Source organism: Cebus imitator, unplaced genomic scaffold (genome assembly GCF_001604975.1).
Source record: "Cebus imitator isolate Cc_AM_T3 unplaced genomic scaffold, Cebus_imitator-1.0 Scaffold4, whole genome shotgun sequence".
In the NCBI taxonomy this organism is placed as follows: domain Eukaryota; kingdom Metazoa; phylum Chordata; class Mammalia; order Primates; family Cebidae; genus Cebus; species Cebus imitator.
In genome coordinates, this window is record NW_016107319.1 from 13,168,169 (window position 1) to 13,183,888 (window position 15,720).

The 15,720-nt window shown below is 39.8% G+C and overlaps 1 protein-coding gene across 2 annotated transcripts in view; it reads left to right on the forward strand.

Annotated features, from left to right (window-relative positions):
• The window catches only part of ARHGAP10 (Rho GTPase activating protein 10), a 334,414-nt gene that overhangs the window by 271,575 nt on the left and 47,119 nt on the right, over positions 1–15,720 (forward strand). The gene's annotated exons all lie outside the window — the stretch shown is intronic.

The window sequence follows — 15,720 nt, forward strand, 5'->3', positions numbered from 1 at the left end:
TGTCCTTCGATGACAAAACCTTGACGCAATGAGAGAAATATTTATATGTGTATGACCTATTTAACGGGTTATGTTAATTTGAAGCATTTATAGATTGAAGTTACTTTGGGAATGATTATTTTACTCATGCAAATTATTGTCTAGTTACACGCGTACACAGTATTAGGTGAGAAAAAGAAATACATGTGTCTCAGTGCAGATGAAAGTTGGCCACAAATTTCTTTCACATTCCTTTTGTAGAGATATGGGGGTCTAAGTATCTACTTCCCTTTAACCTGGGTAGAACCCGAGACTGTTTTGATCATTATTCTGTGGCAGGACTGACTCTTAATGAAGGCCCCAAACACTGGCAGCTGCCACTTCTTTCCTCTTGGAACATTCTTTGTGGAGGAAGCCAGCTGCCGTGTTAAAAGTTCAGCCACCCTGGGCCTGCCAAGCGTTGAGGAAGCCCATGCCCGCCACTTAGAGAGGCTGCAGAGACAGGGAGAGGTGCCTGGCCAGCCCCAGCTGTTCTGGCTTTCCCATTCAGACACTGGACAAGTGAAAGAACGTCTTGGTCCTCCCAGAGTTTAGCAGGCATGACATGAGGAAGACAGAGGCACCCAGCTGACAACCAAAGTGGCAGGGACATCAAATATAAGACCCTTGTCAGCGTGTTCCAGCTCTTTCCAGTCTTTTGCCTGACCCCAGCTGCATTTGATCATTGTTGCTCTGCCATGCCCACATTCCCAAGCCATAGTCTTCTGAGCGTAATAAAATGCTGGTGGCCTGCCACTGTGGAGCATTAGAGAAACTTGTTATCAGTAAACAGAAGCTGTGTCCCATAGCTTCACTGAAAATGAATTTTGGTTTTGTGAATTTGATTTCCCTGTTGACTTCTTATTGACTTCCAGAAGAGAATACTTTTAAGGGGAAAAAGGGGAACATTTTAAAAGATGATGTGTTTAAGGAAGAATAACTATGTTATCCACATCTTTTTGTGTGATTAAAAAAAACTCTGACAGTGAAAATGCAGTGTAGAATCCAACAGGTGATTAGTTAACTTCTTTTTATATGGTCTCACCATAGCACAGCATTTGGGAGTGTCAGTCCCATGGCTAACATTTCCGCATACCCTTCTCTTCCTCCCCGTCAGCCCTCCCCCTCATACATGCTTTGCTTATCAGTGGACCTTTGTGGCCTTTCTCTGAACAGCACTCAGTAGTACTATACTACCTGGATAGCTTTTCTTGATTTACATATTTTTGCATAATAGGAAGTAGAAAAATAAGAGACACTGCCTCTAGGTGCGGTGGGACTCTATAAATTCAAGGAGGTTAACCATCATGTTCTTGGACAAAAATCTCTCTCTGTAGAAGAAGAAAAGGGTTACTGTTTGGAGAGCTTAATTGGAATGACTTTAATGCATATGTTTATGAAATGCTTATAGTTTGTAAACCTTTTGTGTATACTTATTATCTGACACACTTTTCTTTTGGAAAGAGAAAATCGGAATAAAATGAATATTAAGGTGAGATGACTATTACAGGTCCTCCCTGAAATGATCAGGGCAACCCCATTGGAGTGTTCACATGGTTACACTGTGGATGTCATCAGGGAAGGAAGGGAGCTCAGATTCCAGCATGGTACAGGATGTGTTTATCAGTGGTGGGGGAAAGGTTACCGTGTCCCACAGAAGAGGATGAAAGGTCAGGTTGACAGGATTGCTCAGTATGGAGGAGAAGTATGAATCACTTGGCTCTCAGAGCTTGGTGAGGATATCTTCTGGGGACGGGTGTGTATCTTCTTCCTCAGAGATTCATGAGTCAGCTCTTCAAGCCCTGCATGCAGTGTGTGAACCTCTTTGGAAAGCACCCAGTGTTAACTTTGTAAAAGTTCGCCGATACAGAACTCACTGTCTCCCAAGTTCACCTGCTCAAGCATTGTGTATCTTGAGCATTTCGGAAGGCTTTTCCCCACCTTATACTCAACTGAGATACACCTTCTTATTTTCTCAACCCAAATTTCCCGTTTTAACCTCTGGGGCCAAATTCAAGGTTTATAAGGTTATTCCTCTTCTACTTGATATACTTTTAGAACTTAAAAATGGATTCTGTGGCGTGCTGGGTTTCTTTCTGGTTCCTCCAGTTGCATGACTTAGTTTTGAATTTTCCTGGCCACACACTTTGGAGACACTTGTGTTTCTCAGTGATTCTCTTACTGTAGAACTGAAATGTGAGGCCCTAGAATGCCCCAGGCAATCAGGACTGCAGTTTGGGGTTAGCATCTTCCTCCTTCTGGATGTGCCCTGTGTTTGTCAATCCTGTTTAAAAGGTTATCAGCACGCAGTCATGGCCTGTGGTGGCCTCATTCTTGGCTTCCTGACCATGCTGACCTTTTGCATTGTTGCTCCTGAGGCACACAGTCTCCATGCTAGTCTTGTGCAGCTGCTTTTTAAAACATATAGGAACTGCTTGATAGATTTTTCTGTTTAATCTTGAATTGCTGGTCTGTTTGTTTCCAACCTGTTGAAAGCTTCTTGGACGCACTTCTTGATCAGGAAATTTTTCAGTATCTCTCCCAGTTTCGTGTTATCTCCTGATGAAAGCAAAGCCAGTGCTAACAAATACTGAACTAGAGCTCTGAGACATACTACTAAAATTGTTTTTGTAGGTTTAAAGTGATGGATCTCAACCTCAAGCAATTTTGCCCTGAACGGGACAGCTGGTAGTGTCTAGAGACATTTTTGGTGATCTCCACTGGGGTGGTGGTGCTACTGGTGTATATCTAGTGGATAGAGGCCAGGGGTGATGCCGAACATCTTACAGGGCACAGGATAGTCCCCCCACAACAAAGACTTAGTGGGCAAAGGCTAATCATGCTGAGATTGAGAAGCCCTCATCAGATTAATGTAGTTATACTAAGTGTCTGTTGGGTATGATGTTTATAATCTTGTTAATCAGACACACTATATTAGTATGTAATACTGAATTCTTAAAGTGTGAACTGGGGTCACCTGAGACCTTTTCAGGTATCTGTGAGGTGAGAGCTATTTTTCTGATAAGTGCCTTTTTCACTCTCATTCTTTAAAGTTGTAGGCTGATGTTTTCCAGAGACAATCTGACCTGTGATATTAAGACATTGAATGCAGAGGTAGGTAGAGAATCCGGCTGTCTACTGTTAAGTCAGACGTCAAAGAGGTTTGCAAAATGTGATACAATGCCCATCTTCTCACTGAATTATTTTTGCTTTGGAAAAATCGTTGTGTTAATATGTAATGGTTTAGTATTAAATAAATACATATATGTAAAATTTTAACAATTTCAGTTTCTAATTTCATTTACTATCAACAGATAATCCACGTGATCAAAAGTTATTTGGGAATAAAAAACTCAATGACATTTTTAATAGAAAAATTTTCCCCAATCTAGGGGGAAATTTATATATAAATTATATATATATATATATATATATATAAATTATATATAAATATAAATTTAATAAATTTATATTTATTAAATATAAATTATACATTATATTTAATAATTGCCATGCCACCTTAGTCTCCTTTAATTTAGAATAGTTTCTCAGCCTTAGTCTTTCATTACATTGGCACTTTTGAAGTATACAGGACAATTCTTTTATAAAATGATCTTTAATTTGACTCTTCATAATTAGATTCAAGTTGTGTATTTTTGCGAGGTACATAAATGATGCTGATTCTTCTAAGTGCGTCACATCAAGAGGCACATGATGTCAGTCTGTTCCATTATTGGTGGAGTTTACCTTCATTCCTTGGTTAGGTGTTATTCTGGTTATTTATCAGACCATAGCAAACCACCCCCAAATCTAGTGTTTTAAAACAGCCAATCTTGTTATTTTCATGATATACAGACAGATTGAGGCAAGGCAGGGTGAGTTTAGCTTGTCTCTGCTTCTTGACCTCTAGGGCTTCAGCTGGGACACTTTGAATAGCTGTGGGCCGGAATCATCCGGAGGCTTCTGCACTCATATCTGGTGCCTACACTGAGCTGAGTTACAGGCTGGGCTCCCCTGGAACCATTGAGCACAGCACCTACATGTGGTCTTTTCATGTAGCTTGAGCTTCCTCACAGACATGGCTGCCTAAGGGCTCCAAGTGAGTGTTCTAGCAAATAAGCTAGAGACTGTAGGACCTTTCATGATTGAGCATCAGAAGTCATATATAGTTCACTTTCACATCAGCTGTTTATTGAAGCACTCAGGAGCCCGCCCAGATTAGGGGAGTCTGGGGTGGGGAGATAGACTCCACCTCTTGACAGAAAGAATGTCAAAGGATTTGTGTCCATGTTTTAAAATTGCCACCGGTAGTGACTGCTTTATTTCCTAACTGTAAATATACCCATTTTCTCTTTGGAATTAACGGCAATCCATCAGAAGATACTGAGAGAATATTTAAGAATCCTGTTCCTTGGAAACTGTAGCCTGTTAGTTTTAGCATTCATTGTCAGCTCCTTTATGTTTATTAGTTGGGTTTTGAATTACGTAAAAATCTTTATGTGCTAATCTCCCAGTAACTGAACACATAAGGAGAACAGACAGTGCTGGGTTCTTAAAATCCTTTCTTGGACAAAGATAAGCATGCATGACCCAGTTTGACAGGTGGGTTGTGTCTTACTGATGGAAGTGCCGAACAATTATTAGCATGTCAACAGTAATATATATGATAGTGTTCTATTTTCCTGTGTGTGTGGTTCTATGGCTGTTATCCTGACCTCTCTCCTGTGAATTAAGGGGATGCACCTGACAATGTGCCATTACTTCATTTATTATGATTGCAAACATTTATGTCAAAATTGGTCCAAGGCCTGAGTGAAGTGATACCCACTGGGAGAAATCTACCCCTGTGCTTTTGGGACACGGCTGCTATATCTGAGAGGCAGCAAGTTCTAAATCAATGGATCATCCAAGAATCTAAGCGGGAACCTTTATACCTTTTAAGGTGCAGGAGCGAGGTAAAGATTATGCTTTGTCATCATAGGTAAGACTTCTTACACTGAATTGCACAGTTCACACTGAAGGAGAGTCTGGTGTCTGGCTCCAGTATGTGTGACCTTCACATAGACTTAAGTTGACAGGGGTGAGAGTAGGAACAGTGCGCTGTTTGGAATGTTTTTAAAATGTGTTCTTGCAGATTTTCTAAACCCTTGATTAGAAACATTTCAATTGGATGGTAAAATCTAGCTGTGTCTTAATGTGTTTAGAAATTGAATCTTGCCTCAAAGTTGAGTCTTAATAGATGCGTTAAGTTGGTGCAAAAGTAATTGTAAAAACCAGTTACTTTTGGACCAACACATACATTGCGGAGGCCATGTCTCATGTATAACCAGGGACTGAATAAATTCTAGGAACCTAAGATCCATATATAGTTGTATGAAATATATTGACTGTTTTCTTCTTTATAATGACAAAACATTGCACGTAAAGGAAAAAGACCCTAAAGAATAGTCATCAACATTTTATAGAAGTGTTTCTTGTGTGGGGATGATAAGTATCTGTTTTTTTAACCTTCTTTCAAGATCTTCTATGTGTTTACCAACATTTCTACAAGGACTATAATGTGTGTTAGTTATCACCTTTGTAACATGAATAAATTGTAATTTGGGAAAAATGTTTATCAATTAAAAACAAAAGTGGTCAGGCGTGGTGGCTAATGCCTGTAACTCCAGCACTTTGGGAGGTCAAAGCAGGCAGATCATGAGGCCAGGAGATCAAGACTACTTTGCCAATATGGTGAAACCCTGTCTCTACTAAAATACAAAAAATTAGCCAAACATGGGGGTGCGTGCCTGTAGTCCCAGCTACTCGGGAGGCTGAGGCAGGGGAATCGTTTGAACCCAGGAGGCAGAGATTGCAGTGAGCTGAGATCATGCCACTACACTCCAGCCTGGTGACAGAGCAAGACTCCATCTCAAAAAAACAAACTGTTCGTTAAATTTTAGAAACAGTGATTCAGTATGAAGGCTGATAATAATCCGCTCCCCACCCCCAGTTCAGCTTGTCATAAAGTGCCACCATTGACCACTTTCAAAACATGGATTTGCTTTAGGCGTTTTATTTTTATGAGAGCTAAAATAGAAAAAAGAAAATGGAAAAAAGAAAATATTGCATTCTCTCTTAAATATGTAAGCCATTCCTGTAAACATACATATTTGTAAAAGGTTTCAGATAATTCTGATAAATACATATACATGCCTTCGAGAGATGTGTTCTTCACTGTGACTAAAATTTACACATTTCCTTTTGGAGAATGAATAGGTCCATGGCTTATTTTTTCTTTCTAGGGAAAGTTACTCTAGCCTGCCCAAATGACTAGGGTTGTGGCTTGTATTCCAAAAGAATAATACCATTCACGTTGGAAATTTCATGAGATGATGAGTCAAGTTAGTTGTAACTGTGTTTACTTACACTGAAGTTAAAGTTTGACCAGTGTCATTTAAGGAGGACTCCTTTTTATCAGGGTTCTTACTAGCCCAGGGGAGGAGGTCCTCTTCATGGGGATCCTCAGGTCTTTGGGACTGCCCATGGTACATTTACTCTGTTTTCTACTGTGCTGCTGGTAGGACCCAGTGGTTTTTAAGGCAGACTTGAGGCTCCGAAAGAAGGGTGAAAAGAGAGAAGAAAAGGAACCTCAAAAGAAGTAACCAACATTGAAGGAGGAGGAAGAAGAGGAGAAAAAAAAGGAATGTCGTGTATGGAGTATGCCTTATAGTTGACATAGAGTATATTTTATTAATGTTATTCGAGGCGTTTATTACTGAAATGTAAACTTTTTGTTTGCATGTGAACAAAGGACACATTTGAAAAAACAGCTTTGGCTTTTTCTTCACCAAAGGGTATTTGTAGACATTTGGGTTATGAAAGTCAACAATATAGCTATATTTGGAGAAGTGTATCCTTCTAACTTCGGAAATCATATGCTGTGTTTTCCAAATGTTTGCAGGTGCAAATTGATAGAGCGGCACCTGGAGTGTTTTTAAAGGTTTGCAAAGCAGAAAACAACATTTTATAATTGGGGATAAATGTTCACACCATGAACATAACAGTGATGCAGCTTTGGCTTAATCAGAAGAGGTTCACCTTATATAGATGGGGAGAACGTTTATGTAGTGAAAATTTGAAAATTTCTTGAATGCCTTTTGGTTCCGAGCATGGTATCAAAGTTAATACTCTGTTGGCACTGATGTTGTGTCCATAGTTAGTGGCACTGAAAATGCCCGTGGGTGGAGTAATTCTGGAGTGTGTTGTACTTTATGAAGTCCAATTGATGAAAGTTGTCAATGTGCTGAAATATTTAATATTCAACAAACTTGATTATGTATCACTCTATTTTGCATGTAGAGTGCTACTGACATCAACATGGTATGTCCCACTGGAACTTGGGAAAGGGGTATGAAAATGTTTCCTGAAATAAAACCTAAAAAAATTTAGAGAAACAGAAAATCAACCTGGTGTGGTGGTTCACACCTGTAATCCCAGCACTTTGGGAGGCCAAGTGCAGATCACCTGAGGTCGGGAGTTAAGACGAGCCTGACCAACATAGAGAAAGCTTGTCTCTACTAAAAATATAAAATTAGCTGGGTGTGGTGGTGCGCACATGTAATCCCAGCTACTTGGGAAGCTGGAGCAGGAGAATCTCTTGAACCCAGGAGGTGGAGGTTATGGTAAGCCGAACTAGTGCCGTTGCTCTCCAGCCAGGGCAACAAGAGCAAAAAAAAAATACTCTGCCTAAAAAAAAAAAAAAAAAAAAAAAAAGGAAAAATAGAAACTCTACCAATATGATATATTGCAGAAACATACTTGTTTCTTCTTTTAGTTATAAACCAAAGTTGAAGATGTTTTTTGAAAAGCTCATGCTAAGTCAGGGCCCGAGCCTGTGGGATGGATGATTCCTGGCAGGGGAATGTCTCCTGTTCCCTTCTTCCCTCTCTTTTCTCCTGGCTGCCTTTCTCCATCTCCTGGGACATGGTAGAGAGGGCCTCATACTGAGAGGTAGCAGCAGGACTCCAAACAGGACCCTTAACTTGCTCTACTGTCAAACTCTTTTATCTGTAATGCATGGGAAATCGCTTTGAGGAATTTCAGCTGTTCAGCAAAATCTGCCCCAGAGAGGAAGTACATGCATGAAGGGTACTTCGTTGGAAAGAAAGGGTCACAGCCAGCAAGATAGGAATTAGCAGTTGGCCTTGAGGCCTGCTCTGGAGGTAAGGTCTGACCCTGCCACTGACTAGTCGTGTGAATATGAGCAAACCTTTAACCACGGAGTCTCAGTTTGCCCAACTGTGAAATAATGGGGTTGGCCTAAGGGATAACCAGCATACTTTCCAGCTCCGACATTCTGAGTTTTAATGAACTAGAACAAACATGAAGCCTTAGAATATTTCTGGCCTCAAGCCTGAACCCAACTGGTATTTTACTGTCAGACCCTGTCATTAATTCTAGTTAAGTTTTCTAGAAAGGATCCATATTTAGTCATGGTGATTCAAGGACAGAGAGCTGGAAAAGATTTTCAGTGCTCTCCGTGTACTGTTCATATAGTTGCTACTCTGAGGTTAAGTTGTAGGTGGAAGTTGGGTTACCTTGGAGCCAACCTACTCATGCAACCTCAAGGTGATCAGGGTTTGTTTAAACCTGTAGGCTCTAAAGCTGAAAGTCTTCTTTGGTCATTTTGTAACTATGCTATTTTAGAAAGAAGATTGGACATTTGATTTCTGTCCCTCCTTTCTGTGTTAACTTTGGAGAGTCTGCATTGATTCTAGCTGTCTTCTGGAAATACCTCTGTCTGCTTATGGATAAGTATAGTTCTGTGAAGTAAGACATCAGCACAGAGGTCACACTGTGAATGGGGCTTGGTATGATTGAGTGATGTTGGAGGCAATGGAACGCAGTGGCCCAGACATGTACAGTGGAGTGAGGGAAGCCAGTTCGAATCTTCGTAAGTCAAGGACTTGTGGTAATGTCAGGCATGTGGCAAGTACCCAAAAGCTGGTACTGTTATTATTTGAAATGACAGGAATATACAGACATACTTATAATCTTCCTATCATAATAAGGACCAGGGAACTCACTGGTAGAAACATCTTTTTAAAAAAGAATTACTGGAGCTAGATGCTGTGACTCGTGCCTGTAATCCCAGTGCTTTGAGAGGCTGGAGTGGGAGGATCACTGGAGACCAGGAGTTTAGATTAGCCTGGGTAATAGAAAGAGACTCTGTCTCTACAAAAGCATGACAAATCATTTGGTTGTGGTGGCACACACCCGAAGTCCTAACTACTTAAGAGGCTGAGGCAGGAGGAGGAATGCTTGAGCCCAGGAGTTCAAGGATGCAACGAGCTGTGATTGTGCCACTGTGCTCCAGCTTGGGCAACAGAGCAAGACCCTGTCTCTGAAAGAAAGAAAAGACTTAAAGAGGAAAAAAATGCAAATTGCTTTTTCCCCTGTTTTTATACCACAGCGATCAACACAGAAAATTTCTTTGTCGAGGTGTGTGGGGGTTTTCCCCATACACCAAGCAAGCAATCAGCTCTGCAGTGAGCACGAGCTAGGTGTCCTCCCATTCCATTCTAACACTGTCTACTTGAAGGTAGCGTCAGATGCCACAGATTGAGGGCTTATTCCCCAAGACTACCCGCCAGTTGTAAGTCCAGGCATCCAGAAATTCTGACTGACTGGCTTCCACTTGGGGTTCCCACAACCCCTGCTTTGGTTTTGATTAATTTGCTAGAGTGGCTCACAGAACTCAAACACATTTACTGATTTATTATAAAGGATATTGCACACTTTGGGAGGCCGCAGCAGGCAGATCACTTGAGGCCAGCCTGGGCAACATGGTGAAACCTCCTCTCTACTAAAAAAAAAAAAAAAAAAAAAAAAAAACAACTCTGGGTGTGGTGGTGCACGCCTGTAATCCCAGCTACTTGGGAGGCTGAGGCAGGAGAATCATTGAAGCCTGGGTGGCGGAGATTGTAGTGAGCCCAGATTGCTACACTCCAGCCTTGGTGACAGAGTGAAACTCTGTCTCAGAGAAGTAAAAATAAAATAAAGGATAATGCAAGGAATACAGATAGATGCATAGGCTGAGCTATGGAGGAAGGGGCGCAGAGCTTCCATGCCTCCCCTTGATGCACCACCCTCCAGGAACCTCTGTGTTCAGCTCTCCAGAAGCTTTTCATACCCTACCCTCTTGGGCCATTTATGGAGACTTTATTGAATGGGCATGATTGACCACTAATCAGAAATAAAATTGTACAAAAAGGGTACAATTTTGTTGTACCCTTTTTGTACAATTGCTAATGGACTGAGATAGAGAAACCCAACAACGCCTGACTGTTCAGATTCTTCTTGGCCTCTCTGTACATCATTTCCTCTTCCAGAATATGGAGTGAGACCCCTTCTGAAATGGAGGTCTTATGACCTGCAGTCAGACAAGGAAGGTCAGAGAATTTCTTGACCTTCCGAGAGAGAGAGAGAGAGAAAGAGATTGAGAGAATGAGAGAGATTCCGTTTTCTCAGGCCTGCTTTTAAGGCTAAAACATCCCAACATTATTATAAGAGCTGCGATAGTTACAAGCCAGGAACCCTATATGTATATATGTGAGTGTCTGTGTGTATGTAAAGGAATTCAGGGAGAGGAAGTGTGATATCATTACGTAGATAGATACTGTGGACTTGAGTTTTTATTAATTCAGTTGAATCAAATGCAGGTTTGAGTTGTATGCTAAAGCAAAATTTTCGGAGACCATCTTGTTGGGTCTCTGAAACAAGACCATCTTGCATCAAAGGCTGCAAGTTTGAGTTGTATGCTAAAGCAAAATTTTCAGAGATCATCAGCAAAGTATTTCTGGCAGAAGTGGTGCAGTCGTTTCCACATGTGGCCCCTGGTAGCAGAGCATGAAGGACTTGGGGAGGGATTTAAACAAATGGCTGAGTCCCATGGGAATAAACATCCATTGTGTTGTGTCTTAGGAATCTGTAACTCTGAACAGCAGTGCCAGACTTCTGTTTGTGCTGGCACTTTTAGGAGACCCGAGTAAGCAAGCACTTCTTTACCTGGCATGCCTACGAGTGAAGTGTTTTTTGTCATTGAATTATCAGATTTGAGTTTTTCTTATGTTGTAAATATGTAGGTGCCAGGAAGCAATTTTTACCCTAGGGAAGAAAAATAAGTTTTGAATAGATGTAATCTCTGAATTCTCAATATTGCTTAAGATGAGTTCATCTCTCCTAGAACAAGAGGTGTGATGCCAGAAAAGTTGGGAGAGCTGGATAATCTTAGAAAGAGACCTGGGCACTAAGAAGAATTTGCATCCAGGCAGTGGTTCTAGAATTGGCAAATCAGTATTATATTTAGAGATGACACACATCTTGGCAATGTAGAATAAGATAAGCTACATTTTATCTTCTAGAATTTGATTGCCAAAATCACAGGTCAGAATTTTAAAGCAAATGCTTTTGCTATTTGCTCTTCTTGTAGATCTAGAAACAATGTCCCTTTAAGTCAATCCTGGTGTTTCAGAGAGACCAGCAGAATATGGCTTTGTATCATAAAAAAAAAAAAAAAAAAAAAAAGGGCTTCAGAACTGGGGCATTGAAAAACAAAGTAAATGCATATGAAGGTAATACCTTCTCAGAACGTGTAGAAGGGTAGAACACAGTGATGGTGAGTTTATGTAGCTATTCCCCATTTTACTCTTTTTAAACAGACACAGTACTAGCTGGTGATATTTTTCCCTAAGAATTAAATGTTGTTTGTTTCATAAACCTATAATATTTTTATAGTTTGGCAGCAGGCACTTTGGAATAAAAGCTGACTTCGGATGCCAACTCTACCATTTTGAATCCGTGGAGGCTTGTGCTAATTGTTTAATTTTTGAGCTTTTCTTATTTGTAAAATGTGGGGAGCAGTACTCACCTCAAAGGCTGTTGAGATTGTTAAGCTGCTTATGAGAAATCTTGCCACCTAATAGGTATTTATTAAATGTTAAATGTATTAAATGAGCTAGGAAATAATTTGCATCCAAAATTTCAGTGCTAAAATGCAGAAATAAATATAGGAAACAGTTGTTTGATTCTAGATTACCTGGGGATTTTGAAAAGGTGCTCCATGTTACTTTTCTTTAGCCCATTGCTTGATGTCCTTTTCCAGAGCACTTTAGAATAACTTGGCTCAAAGTACTGAATTTGGGGAATATTCACGACTCCAAGAAATTAGTGCTCCCTAAAACAGCAGTTGAATGGAGTCATGAGGGTCTGAATTAATTTTTATAATTGTTTACTGTTGCAGTTATATTACAAATACAACTAGCTACCATTTATTTCTGGTTACTGTGTGCTAGGCACTGTGCTGAACACTTTATAAACATGATGTCACTTAATCTCTATAGTACAGGCATTGTGGTTCTCATTATACACATGAGAAGATGAGATACACTGTGTTAGGAAATATGTCTAAACTTCCATAGCTGTTAAGATTTAAAAGCCAGGATAGTGCTATTTCAGATCAGCATCTGTGATTTGCTAACCATGTTAATTGGGATGCTAGTAGCTTTATCAAATGCTAATACAGGTGGAGTATCCCTTCATAGAAATGCTTGGGACCAGAAGTATTATGAATTTTGATTTTTTTATTTTGAATATTTGTATTATGTGTAATAGTTGAGTATTACAAATATGAAAATCTGAAATTCACAATGCTCCAATGAGCATTTCTTTTGAGTGTCATTTCAGCACTCAAAAGTTTCAGATTTTGGAGTGTTTCAGATTTCAGAGTTTTGGATTTGGATTGTTTAGCCTATACAACATAGAGCTTACTGAGGGTGTGGTTGGTGTTTAGAATCTTAGACATATTTTATGCCTTATTAGGACTTGGCAAGGTCCAAGGAATTGATTATATGTGTACAGTGCCAAATTTTATGAAATTTTTTTTTTTGCTTCAACTTTTAAGTTCTGGGGTACATGTGCAGGATGTACAGATTTGTTACATAGGTAAATGTTTGTCATGGTGATTGCTGCATATGTCAACCCATCACCTAGGTATTAAGCCCAGCATGCATTAGCTATTCCTCGTGATGCTCTCCCTGCCCCTGCCCCTCAACAGGCCCCAGTGTGTGTTCCCTCCCATGTGTCCATGGGTTCTCCTTGTTCAGCTCCTACTTATAAGTGAGAACATGCAGTGTTTGTTTTGTTTGGTTCCTACATTCGTTTGCTGAGGTTTATGGCTTCCAGCTCAATCCATGTCCCTGCAAAGGACAGAATCTTGTTTCTTTTCAGGACTGCATAGTATTCTATGGTGTATATGTGCCACATTTTCTTTATCCAGTCTATTATTGATGGGTATTTGGGTTGATTCCATGTCTTCAGTATTATGAATAGTGTTGTAGTGAACATGTACATGCATGTATCTTTATAACAGAAGGACTTGCATTTCTTTGGGTATATACCCAGTAATGAGATTGCTGAGTCAAATGGTATTAATATTTCTGTTTCTAAATCTTGGAGGAATCACCAAATTGTATTCCACAATGGTTGAACTCATTTACACTTCCATTTTCTGGTGTTTTGATTTTGACTTTTGTTCATCCAAGACAAGTGTAAAATAACTGTGGAATGCCTATATCTAAATCACTGTTTCTTAGTCTTGGCTACACAAAAGAATCACCTGAGGAGCTTTAAGATGTAAACCAAAGAAAACAAAACAGACCCCAAAGCCTGGTCCCCATTCCAAAATACTCTGACGTGAGCTAAACAGTGCCTAAGATTTCTGGAGACCAGCCTGCGGTGGACCCAGCCCTGGGATTTGGACTGAGGTGCTGGGAAGAACTAAGGTCAGTCCTCAGCAGGGTCTCATTTTGCTTGGTAGTCTGGCTCTGAAGATTGGGGTTGCCTTCATGTCTCACCTCCCACACCCTTTCCCCAACACCCTTACTTCAAATTGGAGGAAAGAAGTGGGACAGTTTTCAGCATTTGCACCGTTGCCGTCAGCATGATCCTAGAAGGAGATGTGTTTGGAAGGTTGTCATCTATCCAGCACCAGTTGTTGGATTATAACTTTTTCATTGCTAATTTATGCTTTGGATATACTCGCTCTGTGTATGGTTTGGTGTTCTATTCTGGTGACATCCCGGAGCCACTGGCTGTATCTGTAAACCTCAAACATATTAATAGGTAAGCCAGGGAGCTGTTTTAAATGTTGCTTACAGGTGCCTTTTTTTTCCCCATTGGAGTCATGTTCCCTGGCCTTTTTCTTCTCTCCTTCACTATTATCGGACTTCTCAACCTAACTGCTCTCCTGTTCCCACCACCCCACAACCTTCTTACATCTGAACAATGACAGATGGCAGTAAACCCAGCTGTGGATGGTAGTCCAGGCAGCAGAGGGTTTTTCAGGCAGATAGCAGTTTGCTGTTGACCAGAGTGGCCTACTGGAACACAGATTTTGTGGAAACATGGTGTTAGCACGTTACCAGTTGGAACAATAAATTAAATGTTCACTAGCACATATTTGTCTATAGTAATATAAATCATTTTTTAAAAATTTCATTTACTCATGAGGGGGCAGTATGGTACTATAAAGGAAATGCTCTCTTGAAATAGTTTATTTTTATTGGTATATAATAGTTTTTAGGTGTGAACTTTTAGACTGTTCAATTAAATCTCCAACATCGTTGTTAGTTGTTCAGCAATACACTGAACAAGTAATGTGAGTGATACACCCTCACTTGTATCACAGGTTGTGTGCCACTGTTTCTTTTAATATTAAAAATATATAAAACAGTGGTGGGACATTTACACAGTACTTTTTTCCTAAAATTATACTTTAAGTTCTGGGATACATGTGCAGAATGTGCAGGTTTGTTACATAGGTATACATGTGCCATGATGGTTTGCTGCACCTATCAACCTGCCCTCTCAGTTTTAAGCCCTGCATACATTAGCTATTTGAGGGTTTTATATTCATGTTTTGTTTAAAGCTAACTGGCTTTCTTCCTGTTTTCTGCTTCCACCTGAGGAATGTCAGCCCTTTGGAGATGCAGCTTCTGTTATGTTGATATCTCTAATGTATTCTACTTTATGACTTTATCGAAGGATGAAGGGTCTGCAGTTTTGTTGGAAAGAAACCTCTGAACTGAGGTCTTGGCAGCTGTGGAGGGTCTACTGTCAATAATTTCTGTATGATACACTTTCCCTTGTGGCACAAATTGGTTTTCTAAAAAGAAATTTGCTAAGCAAAGGAGCAGCAGATTTTAATTAATGTTATTATTACTGATATATGAATGACATTGTAGATAAATTAAGGTGCTAATATTCTGGGTTTCATAAATGAAAGGGGAAATAAAAGAGGGGTTAGAGGGTATTAAATGAATTGATAAAATCTAGAAAACATTTTATGAAAAATATAAATGGGAATCTAGAAAGGTAATTTCATAAGCATCGGCTGTTTTTAAATGTGTAAAAAGTATTTGCAGTCATCTGTTTCTGTTTACGTAGTTTGGAAAAAACTGAGACCAACATTTTGGTGTAAATATAACCTTCTGTAAAATTTAATGGAATATTTGTTTTTAATGTTTTATGCTGGCCGCTTCCTTTGGAGATGAAGGGCTGTGCTACTGTCTATACCTGCTAAAGATAGTTGTGCTTGTTTAGTTATGGAATGACTTATTTGATGTGTAACAATCTGATGTTGTTCTGACTTAAATTTAATCA